Raw genomic sequence first — 24,508 nt, forward strand, 5'->3', positions numbered from 1 at the left:
CGAGGGCCCCCCCTCCCCCCCGAGTGCACAAATTTTTTTGCGCCGGGCCTCTAGTGTGTGTGTGTGTGTGTGTGTGTGTGTGTGTGTATTAGAATATTGTGAAATCATGAAAGAGTAAAACATTCTGTCATGCAGCAAAATAAGCCTGTCACAAAAGGACAAACACTGTATGATTCCACCCATATGAAGTATCTAAAGTAGCCCAAATCATAAAAACAGAAAGTAAAAAGGTGGTTATCAGCCCTAGCCGGTTTGGCTTAGTGGATAGAGCGTCAACTTGCGGAGTGAAGAGTCTCAGGTTTGATTCAAGTCAAGGGCACATCTTTCCCTTGCAGGCTGGATTCCAGTCCAGGTCAGGGCATGTGCGGGAGGCAACCAGTCGATGTGTCTCTCTTGTATTGATGTTTCTCTGTCTCTCCCCTTCCTTTCCACATTCTCTAAAACTAAATGGATAAATATCCTTGGGTGAGGAGTAACAAACAAAAAAAACAGAGGTGCTATCAAGGGCTGGGAAAGGGGAAATTAGTATTTAGTGACTAAAGAGATTTAGTGTTGCAAGATGAAAAATTTCTAGAGATCTGTTACACAACAATGTAAATATACTTAAACTAAAGTGTATACTTACAAATGGTCAAGAAGGTAAATTTAATGTTATGTATTTTTTAACCACAATAAAGAAAAGTTATAAAACAAAATAGGAGAGTGTATAGAATTCCTTAGGAAACATATGGGGAATGAGGAGAGTAGGCCAGGGATGGAATAGAGATTCCTTGAAGATTCCTTAGTATCCTTTGGGGATGTGTTGGGAACAGGTGGATGGAACAGGCTTTTCATTCAGAAAGACTGCTTCTTACTTCCTGCTATGAATGTTCTCTTTCTTTCTGAGAGAGTTAGGGATCTCAACAGTGGATTACTTCCAAACCTGAATCTCATTACAGGAAGAATTTCAGTAAGAGGAATTAGCAGATAATGTCAATGCAATATTAAAATAAGTGATGTGTAGAGTTCAAGAAGTATTACTGATAGGCCAGTCAACAGATGATAAATCCAGCTCTGGAAACTGAAGATGCAAAAACTCAGCAAGGATACAACGGTGGGACTGGAGTCACTCTAGGAGATGTCTGCTGGCTGTGGGGTGAGGTCATAACAGGAAAGTTAAGAAAATCTGAATTGTAACTGAAGTCAGTGGGGAGACTAAGGTTAGCCACATAGTCTGATAGTAACTAGGTTTTCTAAGCCAAGCTGATACAGGGCAAAATGCTTAAAACCACAATTTTGGTGGAAAATTTCAAATGTTTGGCAGGCATAGCCATGACCCTCCTTCTTGGAATATGCAGTGCCTTGAGCATATGCAGGTATTCAGAAAAAAGGAAAAGCCATCATTGATAAGAAGTTATGGGCAAGTTATGAGTAGGGTGACCAGAGAAACTTCTTTTTATAAACCAGGCCTTGCTCTGTGGGCCAACTGTTTAGCTCCTTTACAGGCACTAAATTCTTCAGCAAAATGTCAGTTAAACCTTCTATTCACATTTTATGGATAAGAGGGAATGAGGTTGGGTACCCAGGCCCTAAATAATAGAGAGCAGGTTCTAAGTAACACCAATGACTCTGTATTTATGTTTCTGAGGAGGTAAGTAATCCATATGCTTCCTGAAGCTGAGGACTTAATGTTATAGCATTTGGTATATAATTAGTGTCTCTGTGAGGCAGCTTTAAAATAAAAGGAACTCTTCTGCATTTTACAAAATTCTATTATTGGCCAAGGAACCCCATCTTTCTTCCCTCCCCTCCCCTCCCCTTTCCTCCCCTCCTCTCCCCTCCTTTCTCTCCTCTCTCTGTCTTACACACACACACACTCACAAATGCAGTCACTCAAAAGTCAAAGTAATGTCCTTTTCAGTGGGAAAATAAGTCACTTGAAGCTGGTAGGGGTGAAAGGAAGCATTGCTTCAGATCACCCAGGGCTCCATTAGGTTATATCTTCCTGAAGACATTTTATCTTGAGTATACCTTTTCAATAGAAATGACTTTTTTTTTTTTTTAGCAACATTTCTAAAAATGTAGAATGGTTGATGAATCTCTTCAGGCTCCTGAACAAGCATTTAATTGGAGCTTCTTTTTGATAAGCTTTCAGATGCGAGCATGCCACCTGGGTCATTCAGGCCTCCATGCATTTAGCACAACTCTCTGCAAATAAACAAAGCTTTGAGATCCTGGGGAGGAAAAATGCAGCTTATACAGCACTTAGGCGTGCTCAAAGGGCCTCTGTTCCCTCTCCATACTAATGTGGTTTCACAAGAAGACCAAGATTATTTTATTGCCCCAGGATGCCAGGAAATTTTCATTTGGCTCCCTTAGATCTTTGGGATAAAAGTGGGACAGTAAGGAAAAGAATTCCCTTTGCTGTCTTAGATTTCTGTTCTCCAGGAAAATATGTTATGTTTTCTAAGATCAGATACTTTGTCATTTATTTTTAGTTTTAGTAACTGTATTATTTTACATCCTCCTGTCCCCACTTTTTTCAAAGGAATATCTCCCCCCTCTGCTCTTTCCTGTTTGGGATCCTTTCACGGGATTCCACTTTTGGGCCAAAATGCAGGTAGTGTCTTTCACATAGCACAGGCTTATTGACTGATGCAGAATGAAGAATACAAGTATTTCCTAAGTAGAAATTATGGTCACAATTGAAAACTAACAAATTAAGTACCATTTGCACTATACCCCCAAACAGTTCATATTAGAAGTTTTTGAGATGTGGACTCCCAAAATAAGGTTCAAGTTATCCATTTGACAGTTTATGAGAAAGTGCCTCCCTGACCAGCCATTATAACATTGTACTCCCCCGGATGTCAATTTTCCTCTGCTTCATTTTTCTTCATAGCACTCAACACCTAACATCATATTTGTTTATTTATTGTCTGTCTCTCTCCACTAGAATGGAATCTCCAGAATTGAAAGGGTTGGGTTTTATCTCTGCTGTGTTTCTGGTGCTCAAGAACTGTATAATGGACGAATGAATGTCCTAGCTTAGGGAGGAGTAGCTTAACTGTGTATTTCTTTTTTTTTTTTTTTAATGGAATGCTGACTTGAAACCTTAAATCAGTTTCAAAAACTCTATTATTCCATTTTTTAAGCTCTCACCTTGCATGATTCTGGCTCAGCTTTGCAATATAATATTTCATAAATTCCACAAGCAATGAGAAAGAAGAAAAAAAATCTGTAACCTCACTTTTATTACTGAAGTGAGAGACAGTACCCTCCCCCCATCCCTCCCACCACCTCTCCTCTCCTCTTGTGAGTAGGAAGCGCTAGTGTTCAGTTTCTCACACACAAGACTTGGTTCTCTGTACTTTTTATATCCTGGCGTCAGGTGCTCAGCTTTGTCTCCCTGGGTTTCCCTGCAATTCTGCCACAGCATCTGGTCTTGCAAAGCATATCAACATTCGACAAAACTAGAATCCAAAGTTTTCTACCATTTGTGAAATTAATATGTTATAAAATTTTCAAAATGGCAAGTAAAAATATAATAACATTGCCATGTTGAATTCATTTGAGAAGCAAGTGGGTGAAAAATAATAAATCAAATAAATTAACATAGATATACTTTTTCACACACGTTTTCCTCCTCAGTTATCAGGTGTTCCCTCTCCTCTTTAACTCTGTTCTCCAAATGCCCAAGTGAAAAATTGCACACTGAGTAAACACGTTCTATAGGGGATATACATAATAAATCTTATTAGAAAGGAAATTTCGGTTAAATTGATTTCCTCCCAGATTGATTTAAAAAATTTTCTTCCAATGATTTTGACCATAAATTTAATAAACTGTTTGTTTTTTTATTTTGAAAATTTGCTTCTCAAATATTTGAATTTTATTGGTTCTCCATCATGTGCTGGGCAGCTCCATTTATCTTGTTTAATTTGATGCTCACAATTAATTTGCAAAGTAAATGCCACTTACCAAGTGAGAGATTTTAATGTTCAGAGAGGTCAAGATACACACTCAGAGTCACACAGAGAGCAGGACAGGGAACCAGAACTCCAACTCAGGTTATCTTGATTTTAAATCCCATGTTCTTCTCTTTCTTTATTAAACCTACCATCTGACTTTCTATATAGTCAAATATTTATTTCTCATCCTGTTGGGGTGGGAGAAACTCACATGACTAGAAAACATGGATTAGTTAAAAGAGCACTGCACTAAGGGAGGCAGCATTCTTCAGGGCTTGATTTTTTTAACTGCAGAACAGACAAGGAGGGCTTTCAGTCCTGAAAGCTATGATAATAAAAAGGTCCTAATTGGAATCAGTAAGAATAAAATAATTTTAAAGTATAAGTTGTTCGGTGCTAGGAGCTATATTCCAAGCTCTTCCATTACTTGAAGAAGGAATATATTAAAAACATTCAACTTTTAAAAGTGTTCATATCTAGCATAGCTATAAATGTAAATCTGTTTATTTATGTATGTATTTATTTATTTAATTCATCTAAAGTCAGGACAGTTCAAACTGCAAATTGCTATATAAAAGTCTGACTGGAGGCTTCTGATTTTTACTGTTTCTTGAAAGGTGCAAAGTCATTCCCAGGCCAGGCTTTAGAAAAGGCAGCAAGCCCTGGTGATTACGGGAAAGGGCATGTGACAGGGAACATGACCAGGACATCCCCAGCGCAAGCACCACCCTGATCTCTGGGGGGCTGAGCAGGGTCCACAAGGTCACCTCCTGGTTGCCATTTTGTTCTCTGAGGGTAAACAGCACCCCCCCCCCCCCCCCCATGCCACTTTAAAAACTGGTGAAGAGGGCACTGTGTCTTATTCAAAGTAAAAAGGCTGGTTTCAAAGCCTCCCTGACCATTACTCTATGTAAAATGCAGGTTTAATACTGGAGTCTAATTTTAATTTTGAGGCTAATGTTCCATGATCTGAAGTTCTGCTTTTCCCTTTGAGTGCTCAATTATTTTTTAATACCCTTTGATTGCCCTATTCTGTAAATCACATTGGTGCTTTCTTTTAATCATGCTTATATACATTAGCATGCTTCCACTAAATATATACATGTTTGTTACAGCTTTCTTAAAGTACTAGCAATCTCTTAAAGCACTAGTAACCCAAAGCATAAATGTCTAATGGCATTATATCAAACCATGTTTTTTTTTAAAAAAAGTTGAAACACATTTGAGTACATTTTCTTTGAGAATTTTACTGTTTTTGTCTAGTGGAACTTCCATTTTTGAGGGAACGGTGGAAGAAAAATCTTAGCAGACGTTTACCATAAACATAGCTTTAAAGACTATGTGTAGTACAAGAAATGAGAAAAACAGGAGAACCGTTTTAATGGTGAGATACATAAGTTAGCATCTGGATTTACCAAGATGTCACTGACACCATAAAATCTGACATTCAGAATTGTTAAGATCTCAATGCTCTCCTCAAATGTTGTTTAAAGATGGTCCTCACTTTCAAAGAATGTCTACCCAAGTTGTATCTTTCATCCAGAAATTCTACTAACTAAACATTTCAGAGACTTTGAAATGGAAATTGTCTCCATAAAGCAATATTTTTTTAGGGGTGAGGCCAAAATCTCAGGGAAAAACGTCCCTAAAATTTTTTTATCAAATTGAATAAAACTTCAAATTGAAACTTCCTATGCATTTGATGTTAAAGCCCATTCATGCTTTCTCTATATATTTTAGTGACATGATCTTAAGTCAGGATGCAGTGTTTAACTCGTCATTTGTTTGAAGAATTAGGTCCAGTAGGAAAGTCAGAGTGGCTCATTGAACAGGTGAACAAAGTATATCTGAGACAAATAACCTCATCGACTGAATATAGCCTGCATTTTCTAATGTGGTTGGTAAAGGAAAACTACACATGAAAAATATAATAGTGGGCAGGTCAAATAGTTTAATAATAGTGTCATTTTAAAATGACAGTAAATGGAGAAGTCCTTACCACAAATGTCCCCATGAATGCATATGCACACTCACATACACACACACCTTCCAACTCTGCCAGATTTACCAGTGGTCTGGAGAGTGAGATGTGCATCAGGTTATGGAATTAAGCCTAACCTTACTTACTTATGTTCAGCATTTGTTCTGACATATGTTGTTGTTGTTTTTCTTCCAAACTTGGTTTTATTTTTTTTCATTCCATTTTTATAGGACAGCTTTTACTCTGTACTAAACCATGCCACTAACACGTTACTTAATCTAACTGGCACATTGTAAAATTTTACACATGCGCTCATCCAGATAATTACACAATTAATTTTCACTTAGTTCAGCTGAAATGGGGATAATGAAATTTCCACTGGTGTACTGTTACGTCCAGGGGCCAAAGGTCAGTTTCCTGTTTGGATAAGGGTGAGTTTAAAGAGGATTTCTGACAGTCTCCTTACTTCAACTGGTTCTAAAAACATTGCAATGGAATTTCAATTTACAGCTCAGTTCAATGAAAGGAGCAGATGTTGGGAGTGTGCCACCGCCATGCAAGAGCCTCCTTCCACACAGGTGTGTGAAGGAAACCATCAGCTCTTGCTTTAAAGACATGTCTTTTCTACCTTCCATTCTGAAGTGAAAGAGTGGCTGACAGACACTTGGAATTTGTTTTTCCCCTCAAGATTTAGACATTTGTTGAGCCATGATATTAAAGGAAAGGTCTCAGTTCCCACTGCCCTTAATTCTAAAGGAAAACAGTAGAATCTCAATGACTAAACTGTCCTTGAATTTAGAGGGTACTTGAAATCATATTTCTGTGAAATTTCTTCACAGAACAAAAGTGGCCCAGAATCTCCATTTTCCTGGTGGTAAAAGTGAAGAAATTTTACTTTGAAAGAAAATATAAATCTTTTCTTGAAAGTCTGCTTGTTTTGTTGTAATTTCAATGTTTAAATCCTTAGCACTGGTTGCTATTTTATAAACAGCAGCCCAATAGGATGTCATGACTAATCCACTTGCTTTCTTCAAAATATTATTTTCACTGAAGAATCAGACATATTGCTAAAACTCTACATGTGGTTGGAAAATTGCTTTTATAGCTGAATCCAAGTGCCTTGAACATCGCCATATGAAGAAAGAGGCTGAGATATTTGCCTATATAGATGATAAGGAAATTTACTGAAGAGAACTATGGAAAGTACAGTATGTTACTATTAATAGCCAAATATGTTCTTCTAACTGCATTGGAAAACTCTCCTGTTAAAACTCAAGAAAAAAAAGGTTATAGTAGCATATTAATTTTATACTTTCAAAGAAATAATTTACCTTCTAATATAAGTCAATATTACATAGGTCTAAAATAATTTAGTATAAAATATTTTGCACTTATAGGTATGAGTTTACCAAAAATGTGCCCAGGTAAAGTATATATTTTTCTTTCATGTACAAAGTAATGAGCTCAACTCTGCTCTTCCACCAACATGTAAGGCAGCCTTGTGCCTTTAGGCCTTTGCATTGCCTATTTCCTCTGCCTGGAATCCTTCTGCTCCAGACAAGCTACAAAAGGAACTCTCACACTTCTTACAAGTTTTTTCCCAAATCTTCCTTTTCAATGAAGTGTACCCTGACCATTCTAACTTAAAATGGCAACTCACACTGTTCTACAACCCCCCTTGGTCTTTGCTCTTCCAGATTTCCTTCACTCCGATCTACTTTTCTGGCTTCATAATACTTATCACATTTGAACACACTGTAAAATTTACATATTTGTTACACATTTATGGTTTATTGACCATAGATGTAAGTTCCAGGGTGGTGGGGATCTTTGTTTTGTTCACTGCCATATCCCAAGCACCTAGAATGGTGCGTGGTGGAATGTGTTGAATGACTGGATGAATGAATACACTCTGTGAAGTTAGGTGCTATTTCTCTTCTAGTCCTTGATGCAATCACAGGAACTAACATGGTCCTAAACAGATATGAGAGGCTCACTATTATGGAGTGACTGAATAACTAGGTATAGTCATTCTGCTTCTATATAGTGGAGATGTAGAATATTCTGGGAAGGCTAGCCACTCTAAGAGCAATGGGTGATAAACTCAAGAGCATATCATAGGAAACAACTTTCCAATCTGCAGGTGACTAAACCTCTGTGTTATCAGAGCACACAAGTCTGCCCTGCTCCTGACTTACCTTCTATCTTGTTTCAGTCGTTCAATTTGCTTTGATTTCATGGTTTTTTACCTTTATTCTTATAGACAGGCAGAAGGATCAATATTTATGCTATGGTCGATACTATGGATCAGGAGACTATTTATCCTACTTCTAGGCCAGACTTGGGGGATAATTTAACATAAATTGTTAAACATACATTACATACTTCCATACTTTTAAGAAAAGCATCATAAAGCCTTGGTTACATTTAGTGCACACAAGAACACATTGAATGCATTCTGGAAACAATAAATTGCAAACCTGTCTTCCTTTTGTGGGGGAAAAGCACTTTTGCCTCCAGTGATCCTGAAGTATCCATTAGAGTTGTAGGATACATGGGCTGCTGATAAGTCACTACTTGTGCTTGAGCAAAGGTCACTGAAAAAGCAGTTGTTAAAGAATAGGGGCAGTTTGGTACCTTTCCATTTAAGGATGAAGAAAGAGCCCTTATGATATTTTTTTCTAGGAGTGTAGAACACAAACATGTAACACGTTACATTTTTTAATAAAGAACATGTGGTTTCTGTAGGTTCTTTCTAATTTATCACGTTGTTTGTACTGAACTCTAGTTGGGTAACATTGATTTGAAGTGAAATTAAAGAAAAAATGGATGATTTCAATGCTTGTGCTCCACTTTGCATCATCACTCCAAGTTGAATGCTTTGTATTTCATAGCAATGCCACTTCTTTTGAGAAGTTTGGGCCAAACTTGAGGTAGCCAGCTCCACAGTGAGGAAGTACAAAGGCCAACAAAAGTCATTCCTCCATTAGACTATGATTCTTAGCACTTCTGTTAAAAGTACTGCACTTTTCTCCCTCCACCACCTACCTCTTATGAGATACAGGCAAATGCTGAGTTCTGCTCTTCTATCAGCAAGTAAATCCAACCAAATTCACATTCATGTATTATCTCTAGACCCTAAACTTATAACCAATCTCCTGGGCAAGATCTGTCCAGAAAATTTTCAGTTGTTTGACACCTATACTTTTCTCAATTGGTGTCCAGAGCACCAACTTTCCCCCCTTCATTCCCTAAATTCATTGACTTTTCTGAGATCACACATTCAATTTCCATTGACCTTCTGTACTCTTAACCAAGATCCTCAGGGAATTTAGACAGAGAAAAAAACATCACTTATAAATGCACAGTGTTTTAGGGTCTTTGTTCTTTATATATCATTGAAAACTGGGTGATGGATTTGCAATACCCATGGCCTTTATCTGTCACTTCTTAATAGAATCACTACATTGCTTCCATATGTTTGGTTATTACATTTCCTCCGTTTCATTTTGGCCCTTCTCCATGTGCTGTGACTGAGTGTCTAGTGGCTTTCAATGGAATGTCAGGCACCTCACTGAAAACTGCCACATTGTGCACTAAGTTCCTCTTTATTTGAAATTGTGCCATCTCTACTAATAAAAATCACTTTGCAGAACTGAAACTTGATATCTCCAATATCATCTATCTATCTATCTATCTATCTATCTATCTATCTATCTATCTATCTATCTATATCTATGTATCTGTCTATCTATCCTCTTTCCTCTCTCTTTCTATCTCTTCAAGACATCAAAATATCAATTTAGTTGATTTGCTCATTACAACCAAAGGTAATAGTGAGTAGTTTTTAAATCACCTAATACCTGAGAATCATCACAGGATCAGGTACACATGAAGCCTCAAACTCTTTTTCTTCCTTGTAGTAGGTTCAATAGGGTCATCTCTAAATGCATGTCTACCTGGAACCTCAGAATGTGACCTTATTTGGAAACAGGGTTATTGCAGATATAATTAGTTAAAAATCAAGATGAGATCATACTGGAAAAGGTTGGCCCTTAAATCCAATAAGTGTTTTTATAAGGTACAAAAATGAACCCACAGAGACACAGAGAAAAGGTGATGTAAAGATGGAGACACAGATTGGAGGGAAAAGTTTACAAGGCAAGGGTCAACAAGGATTGCCTTAAGCCACCAGCAGCGAGGAGGGGGACATGGGGCTGTTTCTCCTTCATAGCCTCTATATTCTAGAAGGAACTAAGCCCTAGAAGGAAGCTACAAACTTGTTTTTAGATTTCTGGCTGCCAGGAGTGTGAGAGAATACATTTCTGTGTTGCAAGTCACCCAGTTTGTGGTAATCTGTTATGGCAATCACAGGAAACTAATACACTCCTCTACCTCCTTTCCTCATCCACTGTATCTGATCAACCAACTCTGTCCCTCTTCTTCCTTTGTTTCCACTCTGCGCAAAGTGCTTCTGGAATATTATCCCTGCAGCCAAACATTTTAAAAGATGGGTAAACTGGAGTCCATCTAGAAAGGAGTAGAGTCTGGATATGTGAGAAAGTCAAGGAAGATGTGAGAGATGCCTGTACGTTTTTGAAAAACCGTTGCAGAAATCATAATCTCACGTGTTATAACTTAGGCAATATGTATTTAAACAACTTACAAACAGTAAAAAGGCACATAAATGTTGGTTATGGTTATTATTGATCCAGAATGCCATATTAGAAACCTGCAAGGGCTAGATATTAAAAACTATCACAAGAACATTTTTGTACAAAGCTTTTTCATCAGTGGAGTGAGTTTCCCCAAGAAATCATGAAATGCTCTTGCTGGAGGCACTCAGCGATGAGATGGCCATTGGCCAGATAACCTATAAATGTCTCAGGCATTAGCTAGCCCAGTGATCTTGGGCAGATAACCTACCCTTTCCAAACCTGTGTCTTAATATGGAAACTAATATATAAAGATCAGGCATTTGGGGTGGTTGCTGTGAGGATATAAAAGCACTTCCTGAGCTAGAAAGCAAAATATAAGTAAAAGGGACGAAAGTTGCCTTTTTACTCTAAATGTAAATGATTCTGCATGACCTTCCTTTTCCAAGGTCTCTTAGAATCTAATATCACTGCCTGCTGCCTTTCTTGCTAAGAACACAGAGGAATTGTATCTTGACTAATGCCTCAGTGACCATTATCCTGACCAGAACAACTTCATTTAATCATCCTTCAGGTGGCCATTCTGTATGCTTGATCATGTGGACACCACAATTGGTATTTGTGTCTTTCTATGGGCTGGGTTACTATAAACTAGCTTCTCCCCACCGGCCTGCCCCTCCACCCCCAACCCCCATCATTTGCCGTTTGCATTTTTGTTTTTCTCACATTTTAACAATAACAAGCTAATTAAGCATTCTTATAACATTAGCATTTTTTAACATATTGTCTGGGTTTATAAAGGCTGTTGTTTTTGGAGTTTTAATGAAGTGTCCTCATGTGTTTATAGGTATGCTCCATTCTGCATGGCTTTTAATAAATGGACACTTGCAATTCAGGATGCTCTATGCTTTGTTTCTTTAGTCTTCCAAATTAGTAGGGTTTTGCCTCCTGGATTTCTCAGAATGCGTAACTAAGGCCTAAACATAATCTCTAAAACCAGCAAAAATATATTCTTCATAATAAATTATAAAAATTGGAAATCAACTTTACATTTATGTTTAAGTCTACACATTTTCAAACTATCTAAATGCCCAGACTTCTTTTCATTTTTAACATTTTACTCATTCTATCAATTCACCTTCTTGAATAGAAATTCCGACTAAGAGACTCTCTAACACTTAATAATTAACCTCTGAGGAACCAGAATGCCTACTTTTCAGAAATAGAAACTTTTTAATGCTCTTTTCTATCATTCTCCTACAAAAAGGAGGTCTTTCACATTTCAAATATTGTTTTTTGCTGCTTCTACACATGGCAAATTAATTTGGCTTTTATAATGAGGTGGAATGTTTCAAATCTAAATTAACACCTTTGGCTTTACTTTGTGAGAAGACCTACTCATTACTCTCTGGTAACTTAATGGCTGTGCTATTCTATGAACCAAAATAGTTTAATGTAATCTGACATTTATGACTTCCACATAATATCAACTGCTAAAGCTTGAAAAAAGGTTTCTATTCAGAAAAAAACTCAAACTAATAAGCATGCACCCGATATTAAAATCGGGTCAGAGATCCTTTTCACTTTCATTACATATAATTTATGCCACTTGAATGTAGTTTAATAAGGTCGTAAAAATGCCAGTTGTGGTATCTAATAATACTTTTTATAAACTGGTTTTACAGTCTCTCCTTTGTTCCAAAGTTCAAAGTGACAATTGAAATGCACAGGTTGCTTAGGAGTTCTTGAAGTTTCACCGGGAAAAACTGAATGGCGAATATAAAAATTATTTATATAAATTATACATATATATGATATATAGCATTTATGGGCATTTATATAGAATATACTTAGAGAGAGGTTAAAATATGCTTAGTTAAGATACGTTTTTAAAATGTAAAACTGTTTTTCAAAATCATCATAATTTACTAAAAGACATTCCCTTCTTCCAGGTGCATTTAAGTTGATATTTTTCAATTAAAAGAGAAAGCACAGAACTAAAGAAAAGGTTGGTTTAATATTATTGCTCTGGCCCTACCCTTTTGCTAAGATAAAATAAAAACTTCCCAGCACTTCCTCCTCACTTGGTCAGTGTGAAACAATGCTCCAAGGTGCTCTCACAATAGTGGCATTGTCAGCCTTCCATGACTTCACTCACTCTCTGACCATGGCCTTACTTCCTGGCTGAGGTAAACAGGGCTTTGTGAGCACTTCCCTTAAGTCATTTCAGAGGAGATAAATAATGATTGCAATGTAATATTGTGATAGTGCTAAAATATGTCCTTCAAGTTTCAACTTTGAGCACAAGTTTCCAATAATATATAATTTTTCATTTGCTAGCTCAAACTTTTGGTTTTATTAAATTCTACAGCTGCACTCAATATTTATGCACTTGGTGACCAACCTTGATATATTATAATACGAAGCTAAGACTCTTATATAAGAATGAAAAACCATTTAAAAAATCACTATTGAATCAAATATCCAACACAATTTGTTTGAACACCAACTGAACAAAAGCATGGCAAGTGTTTTCATTTTTGAGTCAGTGAGTATTGAGCGACTCCTTAGAAATGTTTATCTCAGTCTGCTAAAACAACAACAAAATAGTACAGTATTCATATTGCTTTTGTCAGGGAGGAAAACACAAGGGTGCAATCAGAGCTGGGTTCAGTTTAGTTATTTTACTGAGTAGCTGTATGATATTGGACATGCCACTTAAGCTCTTTCAGCTTTCCCATCTGTGAAATGGGACTAATTACAGCATTCTGTAAGATTAAAATTAAAGCGAGATATATATAGTAAATTAAACTAGAATGCATATAATAAAAATAACACATTTTCATCATCATCATCAAGGGAAGTGCATATGACATATTAAGCAGATGTTGTTTGTTCCTTTTTCTACAGGATTCAATAAAGATCTTGGCTTCTCAAGTCAGACACTCTTACTTATCGAATATATCAATGCTAGCATCGGAGGGGCTCACTCTGGCATAACTGGGGCCCAGGAACAAAGGTCACTAGGGAGAATCATCAAGAAATCACTAGGAACTGGGGCCAATAGAGTAGAAAATGTGCCTCTGGGAAGAGGAGCAGCAGCCAGGGTACACTGGTTCTAGGACAGGGTCAGGGCTGCAGGCAACACATTGTGACTGGGTAGATTTAGGATAATAACCAATATTTCCATTGGTCCAGTTATGCTCTGTACATATGCTTCTCCACCCTCAAGCACGTGCCTTTGGATTTTAGACAGAATTCTGATCTCACAGCAGCACTGGTCTTGAACTCGAAGGGGGTGGAACACACTCTGGCTAACTTCATATAAACTTTTGGTTTGGAACGCCTTCTTGGTTTACAGTAGTCAGCTAGTCTCCCAATGGGGAATATAGAAAGAGACCTAGTAAATTTTCATGAGAAAATACACTTTGAGTTACTAGATGAAACCAAGACCAATAGTTATGTAAAATATATGATGTGTATTAAATACAAACCATTTGTGCTTGCAAACCCTATGACTGAAAGGGAAGTTTCACTTGATCCTTCAGAAACAATTCCGTATCATTTCACATATGGCTTTTTTTTTTCTTTGTAAAATAATCTTCATACTTGAAGTCATCATGGTACTCAACATTTTATATTGTATTCTCTTTCTCTCCCTCCCTTAGAGGGATATACACACTAGACACAAGGAAACCTGGCTGTGGACCTGACTTGATGCTACTCTAGCTTGAGCCTTGATCCAACAACACCAGGGTTTGCAGTCCACTGATACCACCACCACACTGAGCTGCCAGGCAACATCCTCAACATGGGATTTAACAGTTAACACTTGGGGGAGGAAGGTCATTATCAAGACCTAACCACAGTGACATTACTAGAAGCCTTCTGCCATATTACTACATAACTTTTCAAAAAGTTGAAGCATACACAACACTCGGAGAGAAAAAGTTATTAGGTCTGTGTGGTGAGAGCTAAGTGGAAATGATTGTGAATACTGAATAGATAAGATTATAATAAAGCAAATCTGTGGCCCAGATAGGGTCCTTAGAAGTTTACTTGCATTGCAAGAACTCAACAACAACAAACCTGTATGATTAGTGAAATAACCTCTTCTTGCTTTCAGTTAAGTCTTGGAACCTGTTGCAACTTTCTCCTAATGTAGGAGATTTGGAAGACTTACTATTTTTGGTAAGAAAACTGTCTGAAAATCCTATTCTGTAATTCCCCGGCCCTGTGTTCAAGGAACTTACTTGCTTGATCTTCAAGAACACATGTGTGGGTTGTTCCTTCAGGTTCTTGTGTGAAGACATGGTAAGAGCTTAGACAGCACAAAAGATACTGAAATCCTGGGCATCCTGAAGCTCCAAGTGTCACAATGCTAAAAACACAAATTTTGAAGAAATCAGAAACTTAATGGAAGCAGATTCTTCCCTGTGCACCACTTACATTTTTCTCTTGCTGGCTCTCTTGGAAAGTCTCACTGCATACCTACCTCACAACTCATGCATGAGAACGGAAATGAGAGATACTCAAGGAAAACCTTATTATAATGAATTTAATTCATGTATGGTTTACAGGACAGTATACCATAATTTAAGCAGCTCTATATCTAGAATTGGGGACATGTGAGTCAAATTTGACCTTTGACATTTGCTACATGGTACTTAGGCATGACAATTAACCTCTTTGAACCTTAATGTCTTTATCTATAAAGTGGAGAGATAGCCCTTTAATTAAAATGAGATGAGTTACTTAAAGCATGTGGTAGAGCAGTTGGTTTGAGTAGATTTTTAACAATTTTTAACCACCAACAACTATTATTGGGGCTGAAATATTACCTTCCCTATTAGCTTCCGCCCCACAAAATTCTCTTTTCCGGCCACCATATATCTCTAAATTAATTGTGAAAGTTTTTACTCCTACATCTTCCAAAACCCATCCAGAGAATTCTCAGATAGTTTTGAAATCTCAAGTACTGATAGAGGCTCTCATGCTCTAACATTTTCCTTTAGTTATGAGAGACTTGGCTAAGCCTTGTGATACACTGGGGGTGAAAATGAAAAATATCAGTTAAATCTTAATCATGGGAAAATGACATACAAAACTAATGTAATCTGTTTTCTTCCCTATGGGAAATATTGATATAAATTTCCATTCTGCTTTACAAAAGAGAACTGTCTTTAAAAGATTTATAATTGTTGAAGTCAAACTTAAAGTAGGCAGGAAAAAAAGACATTATCTAAAATATCTGAGCTTGAATTTGAAGAGCAATCTGAGTACATGTTTATACCATACTTTAGAATAACAGACTCACAGAATTTTGCAGTTACTATCCCTTAAAGGTAACAGAACCTTTATTTATGTTTGTTGGTGCTACTATCTACTTGATTCAAAATACTTATAAAACACAATGGTCCACCATAGCAAAAAGAGGCTTCATGTCCATAATACATAGATGAGTATTGAAGAACTTCAGTGACAATCTCATGGCAGCTGAGCATCTATTGTCAAGCCATTGAGTAATGATGAACAATCCATTTTTAGTTAGAATTTGGTCTCATACTCATTTTTATTCAATCACTGAAATATTCATGCCTAGTAGAAGAAATATTAACTGGGGTTTTATATAGTTAATAATAGTAGATGTGGTAGACTATTTATAAACTTAGCCATCAACTTCCTCCTATCCTGGTCCATGCATGCCATTCCTCCCTTCACTCCCCTTGCATCTGGGCTGGCCTTCATCAAAAGGATGCAGCAAGAGCAACTCTGTGCTACTTCTGGACCCAGATCTTACAAAGCCTGGTGGCTTTTACTTTTTCTCACTTGGAAGACTACCACCTTGTAGGAAGTTTGGACTTCTTAATGAATACTGAGAAACCATACGAAGAGAGAGAGAGGCCATTGGAGGAAAAATGAAGCACCCCATTGATACTCTGCACCAAAGTCCCAGACACAGGAGTGAGGCATCTTTGCTGTTCCAACCCAGATGAACTCCCAAATGCATGCAGCCCGTGAGTGGCCTAAGTCAACCCCGCACGGAAGAGAAGACCCACGCAGCTCAGCCCAGCCAACCGACAGAAAGAGAAATATTTTGGGGTTTTTGTTTGTTTTCAGCCACTAAGTTTTGGTGTGGATTGCTATATAGCACATGAGCAGTGGATACACCTCACTATTAGAATCAGAAAATGAAAGATAGTGATACTTGAAATTGGAGCTTTGTAAATCACATAGTCTTAAATGTGGTAATCTTAATATCAAGCATCAATAATTTAGGCTTATTTTCCAGAGGAAAAATGATTTTATTGAATTATGCTATCCTTTTTCTCAACATGACTTGTAGTGTTAGTCACATCCGCAACTTTTACAGGAGCAATTCCTTGTGACTCTGAGATTGCTGACTTCTCCATCAGCAGGTCTAGTTCCCTTCAGTTAAGTTAAAAAAAAATGTATAGATGGCAAACATATACCACTAATGGCATGCAAATAATTAGGCTAAAGAGACAATGTCTTCCAGCATATTTTCTGGGGAGATTAGCAAAGATTTGAAGTCACTCAGAAAAGTAGGGTTCTCACAGTGTATGATACTATGCATTCTAGCATGAGCACACGACTCAGAATGTTTTATATGTAAGAAAAAATTTCAGGACATTTTCAGGTGTCTAGTGGGAATCTGAACTGGGGTGATGATAATGGGGGCCAAAAAGGGAAAGATAATAACAAAGGGTTTGACAAATTTAATATATAGAGGGTTAGAAATTTAAAGAGACAAGCAAGAAGAAATTCTAATATCCAAATATTAAATGAATGTAGTACAACATGTTGCTTTCTTTTTTCCAGTTTTATTGAGAATAACTGATATACATCATTGTATAAGTTGAAGGCATACAGCATGATGGTTTGATTTATGTATATTCTGATGTGATTACCACAATAGTTTTACCTATCATCCATCATCTTATATAGCTACAATAAAAAAAAAGGAAAGAAAATTTTTTCTTCTTCTGATAAGAACTCTTAGGATTTACTTTCTTTAACAACTTTCCTATATATCATGCAGCAGTGTTAGCTATAGTCATCATGTTATACATACACCTATACTTATTTATCTTGTAACTGGAAGTTTGTACCTTTTGACTATGTTCCTCCAATTCCCCCTCCCTTCACCCTCCACCTCTGATAACCACAAGTCTGACCTCTTTTCTTATAAGTATCTGTTTGTTTTTAGATTCCACACACAAGTGAGATTGTACAGTATTTGCTTCCTCTGACTTACTTCACTTATAAAGCCTTCAGAGTCTATGCATGTTGTCACAAATGGCGAGAGCTCCTCATATTTTATGGTTGAATAATATTCCATTGTGCGTGTATGTCGTGTGTGTGTGTGCATTCTAAAACTTTATTATCCTTTTATCCATGGATGAATGCTTAAGTTGTTTACATGTCTTGGCTATTGTAAATAAAACTACTATGAACATGGGGGTGCAGATATCTTTTTGAGTTTGTTTTTGTTTCCTTTGGATAAATACCAGAAGTGGAATTGCTGGATCTTATGGTAGTTCTATTGTTAATTTTTGAGGAGCCTCCACACTATTTTTTATAGTAACTACACTAATTTACCAACATTTGTTACCCCTTGTGCTCTTGATGATGGCCACTCCAACAGGCATGAGGAGATATTGCACTTGATTTTGATTTGCGTTTCCCTAATGACTAGTGATGTTGAGCTTGAGCTTCTTTTCATGTACCCTTTAGCCTTTTGTTTATCTCCTTTAAAAAAAAAATGTCTATTCAGGTCCTTTGATCGTTTTTCATTGGGTTATTTGGGGTTTTGTGTTTGTTTTTTGTTGTTGTTGTTTGCTGTTGAGTTGTATAAGTTATTTATATACATTTGGGTTGTTAACCCTTTATCAGATATATAATTTGCAAATATTTTCCCAACTCTATAGTTTGTCTATTCACTTTATCGATAGTTACTTTTGCTGTACAGAAGCCTTTTAGTTTGATATATTCTCACTGGTTTATTTTTATTTTGTTGCTTGTGCTGCAGATATCGTATATAAAAAATTCATTACCAAGACCCATATCAAGAAGCTTTATTGCCATGATTTTTTTTCTAGGAGTTCTGTGGTTTCAGGTCTTACATTTAAGTCTTTGTGAATGGTGTAAGATGGGGTCCAGTTTCATTCTTTTACATGTGCATATCCAATTATGCCAGTACAGCTTATTGAAGAGACTTTTTTCCATTTAGTATTCTTAGCTACCTTGTCAAATATTGGTTGAGCAGATATGCTTGGGTTTGTTTGTGGCCTCTCAATTCTGTCCTACTGGCTATTTGTCTGTTTTTATGCCATTTCTACACTATTTTTATTGCTGAATTCCACCTCAATATCTGAAAAATGTTGCTTTCTTTTTTTGAGGGGATACTAGCAGGCTTATAGCACAATATATTTTATTAGTATAAAAATTCCCTTGAATTAATTCTATTCTAAAGAATTTCTCTATTTTTTCAATCGTGGGTTTTATCTAGGTTTAAAAATTCTGCTCAGCTCAGTCAGGTAAAATGCTTATATTCATAGGTTTTTACACATATTTTATGGTGAAATCCCATATTTTCCATTTTCTTCTCATGACTGGAATATTTAAACATTCTATACCATATAAAAAACAACCAAAACCAAAAATTCTTCACAGCCTCTTTAACCATGTCTTCTATCTCTCTATCTCTTATCTTACAGTCAAACTCTCCATGTTTTTATATCACATTTGCTTCCAAGTTAATTTCCATTCCCATGACTTCACTGAAGTTGCTTTTTCTAAGGTTTCTAGTAACCCCTGTGTCATTAAATCCAATGGATAATTTCAGTCCTCATCTGTTGACTACTTTTTTAACTTGACTGTTGTTATGACTAAGTGTTTGTGTCTCCCCCAAATTCATATGTTGCAGTCCTAACCCCTAATGTGGTATATTTGGAGATGGGGAGTTTGGGAGGTAATTAGCATTATATGATGTTATTAGGGTAGAGCCCTTATGCTGGAATTAATGCCCTGATAAGAAGACACCAGAAAGTTCTTCCTCTTTCATGAGCATACACAAAGAAGAGGTCATATGAACACACAGTGAGATGACAGCTACTTTTATGCCAAGAGAAGAGACCTAAGAATGAAATCTACCTTGCTGGTACTTTAATCTTGAATTTATAAGCCTCAAAGTCTATAAGAAAATTAATCTCTGTTGCTTAAGCCCCACCCCAGCCTGTAGTAGTTTGTTATGGCAGCCCAAAATGACTAATGTAGCTGTTCTGATATCACACTGTTCTATCTTTCTGGACCTATCTACTCAGTCTATTTTTCAACATCTCAGATACATCATTTTAAATACTGGCGAGCTTTAAGGTCATATACTTGAATTTTTCTCACTCTATTCTTCCTTTTTAGAAGACTTCTCCCCCTATCATGGTTTTTATATGTCATCTATATAAAGTCATGCAGGCTGCACAAACAAAAATCCACCTAGACTCATGGCCCTGTTCATATGATTAAAATGTTCACATGAATTTATATAGCCAGATGGGTTTTCTCCTTTGAGATTCTTATTTCCATCTGCTGCCTCAATTACTCTGTGTTTTGTTTTTCCACAGGCATCTAAAATTAAACATATTGAGAACAAAACTCAGGATCTTCCTTTCTTTCTATTCTAGTATGCCACATATCATTAGATGGCTTCTCCATTCGCACAGTTGCTCTTGCTGAAAATCCATGGTTCTCTTTGGCATTCTCTACTCCTAGTATTCTCCATGTCTAATCAATCCCCTGTGTCAATACTTCACCCTCACCCCCAAGTAAAATCTCTATGGCGTAACACAATAAAAATTGATTTATTACTTATGTAGCTATCTATGTATATAAAAGGCTAATATGCAAAGTGTCCCCGCGGGAGTTCAATGGGAGACCAGGAGTTCGATCGCTCACTATGATATGTACTGACCACCAGGGGGCAGCACGAAACAAAGGAAGGCCTCTGCCAGCAGCCACAAGGCCCTGGTCGGCCCTGATCACCAGACAGGCCTAGGGACCCTACCCTAGTCCATTATGAATTAGATGTTCTCAGAACAGTGACTCAGGGTCCGAGGCTCCCTTCACTGTGGAAGGAGTAAAGAATGGAGATTGCCTGTGGGAGATTTTTATAGGACTGGTCTGGAAGTTTTGTGCATACCATTAACACATATATTCCACTGGCTAGAACTCACCTAACTCACCAAATAAGGCCATAAAATGAAATTTAGTCTCATCCCCAAGAAAAGGTGAAAAAACACGGATATTAGAGATTGTGAGCTTTCTCTTCCATGACAGGTCTTGTCAATTCTGTCTGTAAAATGGGCTTTCCATCCATCTCTCCACTATTACCAACAACCCAAACCACTATCCTCTCCCATCCAAATACTTTAATAGCCTCCTAATAAAGGTCTCTATGATTGTTCCTGGAAATTCATTCTGCCCCCAGTAGACCAAGTAACTTCTTAAACATATACTTTTTAAATTCTGCACCCATTTAAATATTTCAGAACTTTCCCATTATCTTAGTAAATACCAAAACCTTGAAGTGGGTGTAAGAGATCCTGGATCAGCCCATGACCCACCTCAGGACCTTGCCACTCCACCAAGAGTCAGAGCCAACTCAACAGCACATAACACATAAATGGAAATTCTATATCATGGTGTGCTTCTGAGTGTCTCGTCTCAACTCCGTGTTCAATGACTTCATGCTGATAGCTTGAAATTGACCATCATAGCAGTATTTATACCATTGAAATAAGCAAATGCTATAAATCAGGGCTCCTTTCCACCTCCACCCAGCTGGTTGTTAACCACTATTTAACAGGTATTCTACCTTTAAATGTTGAAAGAATAAAAGAATGAAATTATATTTTCCTCCCTTGTTATTGCAGACATGTGGATTATTTCCTGGCTTAATACAGCCTTACCAATCATCCAAATAATTCAAGTCAAATGTCTATAATCTATTCAAAGAGTTTAGAGAAAATATTTCATTTTGGCCCTGGCTGGTGTGCTTACTGGTTAGAGTGTAGGCCCACAAATGGAAGGGCTGCAGGTTCGATTCCAGGTCAAGGGGCACATACCACATTGCAGGTTCAATCCCTGGCTCTGGGGCTCGAGCTGGAGGCAACCAATCCATGTGTCTCTCTCATGTGGATGTCTCTTTCTCTCTCTTCTTTCTCTTTTTCTCTCTCCCCCTCCCCCCCCTCTTCCCCTCCCTCCCTCCCTCTCTCCCCACTCTCCCTTCCACTCTCTAAAAAAATCAATGAAAAAAATATCCTTGGGTAGGGATTTTTTTTTAATTGTCATTTTGCCTTGAATCACACAGGTAATTTCCTTGGTTATGTATGCATTTATTGTTATGCATACCAGCCTCAGTTCTAGTATTTCAAGGTCATTATTGGCAACATTTTTCAAGCATTCTCCCTATATCAGCTTTTCCCACTTATGTTTGTCAGTATATTAGAGGTCAATGAAATTGATCAGGGAACATGTATAATCCAATTATTTGGTGTCATAAGGGATCTACAAGGACTTGTTAGGTGAATAATTTGGAGTACATTAATGCATTCTCTGACACCCTCATTAATCCCAAATATTTCTCAACATCCTAGGAGACTCTGGAGGTAGTGAAGTCAGGGCTACTAGCATGACAGAACCTTTTAGCGCCTTTGAACCCAATAGCATTTTATACATACAATCACAAAGTGTCTCTCTTGTGGCTTTTGCCATAATCAGCTTTAAATTTGCATTATTCACATGTTGTCTTGTTTTTACCACTAGATAGCAATCCCTTCAAGTGAAGGAACCAAGTATTTTATATTCCCCATCTCCCCAGAAAGTCCAGATGATACTTTGCATATACTAAGTGTGCAACTGATGTTTTCTATCTAACTCCTTTATCCCCCAGCTTCAAAGTACTTTTATGGAACCTGTAAAACTATAAAAGTTTGTACTTCTTTTGGCTCTTGGATTGATATTTAATAAAGAATGTTTAAGAACTATAAATAGGAATAAACATCAAGCAACTGAAATTTTTGAAATCTTCTTATATTAAAAAGTGGCTAAAATACATTGAACTTAAAAGTTTTGGGATAGTTTTATATCAGAATTAACTGTGTGATGGGATCTGATTGTGGCTCTATGGCCATTTACTCTTTGCTGTGAAAGTAAAATAATGTTCAGTACTTGCCATCAAGTTTTTATTGACTGTGGTTGCTGCTTTAGTGTGTTACACATCTGGAATATAGAAAATGAAATAAATCACTAACAGTGTAGAGATTCAGAAAGTCTGTACCTGGCATTTTTCAAAACAAAGGTGCTTCTCTTTCAGGATTTTTTCACATTTGCTAGACTGCCTCACATTTTAGGATTAAAAACAACAACCAAGAACAACAAAAATAATAACTACAAGCAAACCGCCATTTCCATTGTTGGAGTTTGCAAAGCTTAAAAAAAAAATAGTTTACCTTTATAGGTTCTTCATTAAACCCTCTGTAACATGGTCTCTGTGATTCAGAGTGTGGGCCACGCCCTGTCTGGTCCAGTTTTCTGACAGAAGCAGGTTAGCATGGGCAGACAGTGAGCTTTTCTGGTACTGCACTGCATGTTCACCCTGCGTCAGCATCTGCCAGGGCACGGCTGCAGGGTGAGGCCTGAACCTGCCTGCTGTAGCTCTGATCATTTCCCTGACTCAGGACATTATTTCCAGGGGAGACTCTGAGCACCTTCTGAGTCAGGCCCAGGTAAGGCTCTTGTACATCAGCAGGCCACACTCTGCCTGGATCCTGCCTTTGGCAGCTCTTGATAAAAGTGCTAGCCTCAGTTACCCTCTATTCCCCCCTTCCCCACCTACCTGCTCATGCCCTCACCTATCTGTGGGGATAAGGACACATATGTAATAACTTAATCAGTAAAATAATTTTTTAAAAAAGTGCTAGCCTCAGTGTTTTGGGGAATGTAACACTATCCTTTTCAGTCTCATTAGCTGACGGTGAGGTAGTCAGGTTTAATGAGGTAAAACTTAACTTATATTCTGACCCAAAATGACTTAAAGAAAAAAATAGCAATAGAAAAGTTCTAAACTGGTGCGTTAGCTCAGTGAAAAAATTTCACTTTTACCCTATTGAAGAATAGCTTGAGATAAACACTTTTAGAACCAATAAGAGGGATTTTTTTAATATGATAATTATGACCAAAGAGTATGTGAATAGCAGTTAGGGACATGTAAAATCTAGATTACATATGAGAATACAATATAAAGAATAGGCTCTGAAAAGTAGATATGTAATGAAATAATTTTTTGGTTACCATTTTATTTATTTTTTTACAATTAAAAATAAATATAAATAATTAAGAGAAGCCTAGCTGGCATGGCTCAGTGGTTGAGCCTCAACCTATGAGCCAGGAGGTCTCAGTTTGATTCCAGGTCAGGGCACATGCCTGGTTGTGGGCTCAGTCCCCAGTAGGGGGTGTGCAGGAGGCAGTCCATTAATGACTCTCTCTCATCATTGATGTTTCAATCTCTCTCTCTCCCTCTTCATTCCTCTCTGAAATAAAAACATATTTTTAAAAATAATAATTAAGAGAAAATTTTAAACAATGTTTAAGTACTTTTAAAGTAAAATAGTTCAAGATTTTGTAGAAGTAAGAGAAATTGATTCTCTAGCTCTGTGGGAAAACTTTTTACTCTTTTCTAACTTGGAGATAGGCTGGTAAATAAACACTTATCTTATGATGCACACTTGGCACAAATATGAAATGAGTCATTTTTAGTGTACTTATGGGACAGGGTTTGATTATACCCCAGTGTTTATGTGGTAAGTGTGCTACCATTACTACTACTATAGTTGTCTATAATG

This window comes from Myotis davidii, unplaced genomic scaffold (assembly GCF_000327345.1).
Source record: "Myotis davidii unplaced genomic scaffold, ASM32734v1 scaffold185, whole genome shotgun sequence".
Taxonomy (NCBI): Eukaryota; Metazoa; Chordata; class Mammalia; order Chiroptera; family Vespertilionidae; genus Myotis; species Myotis davidii.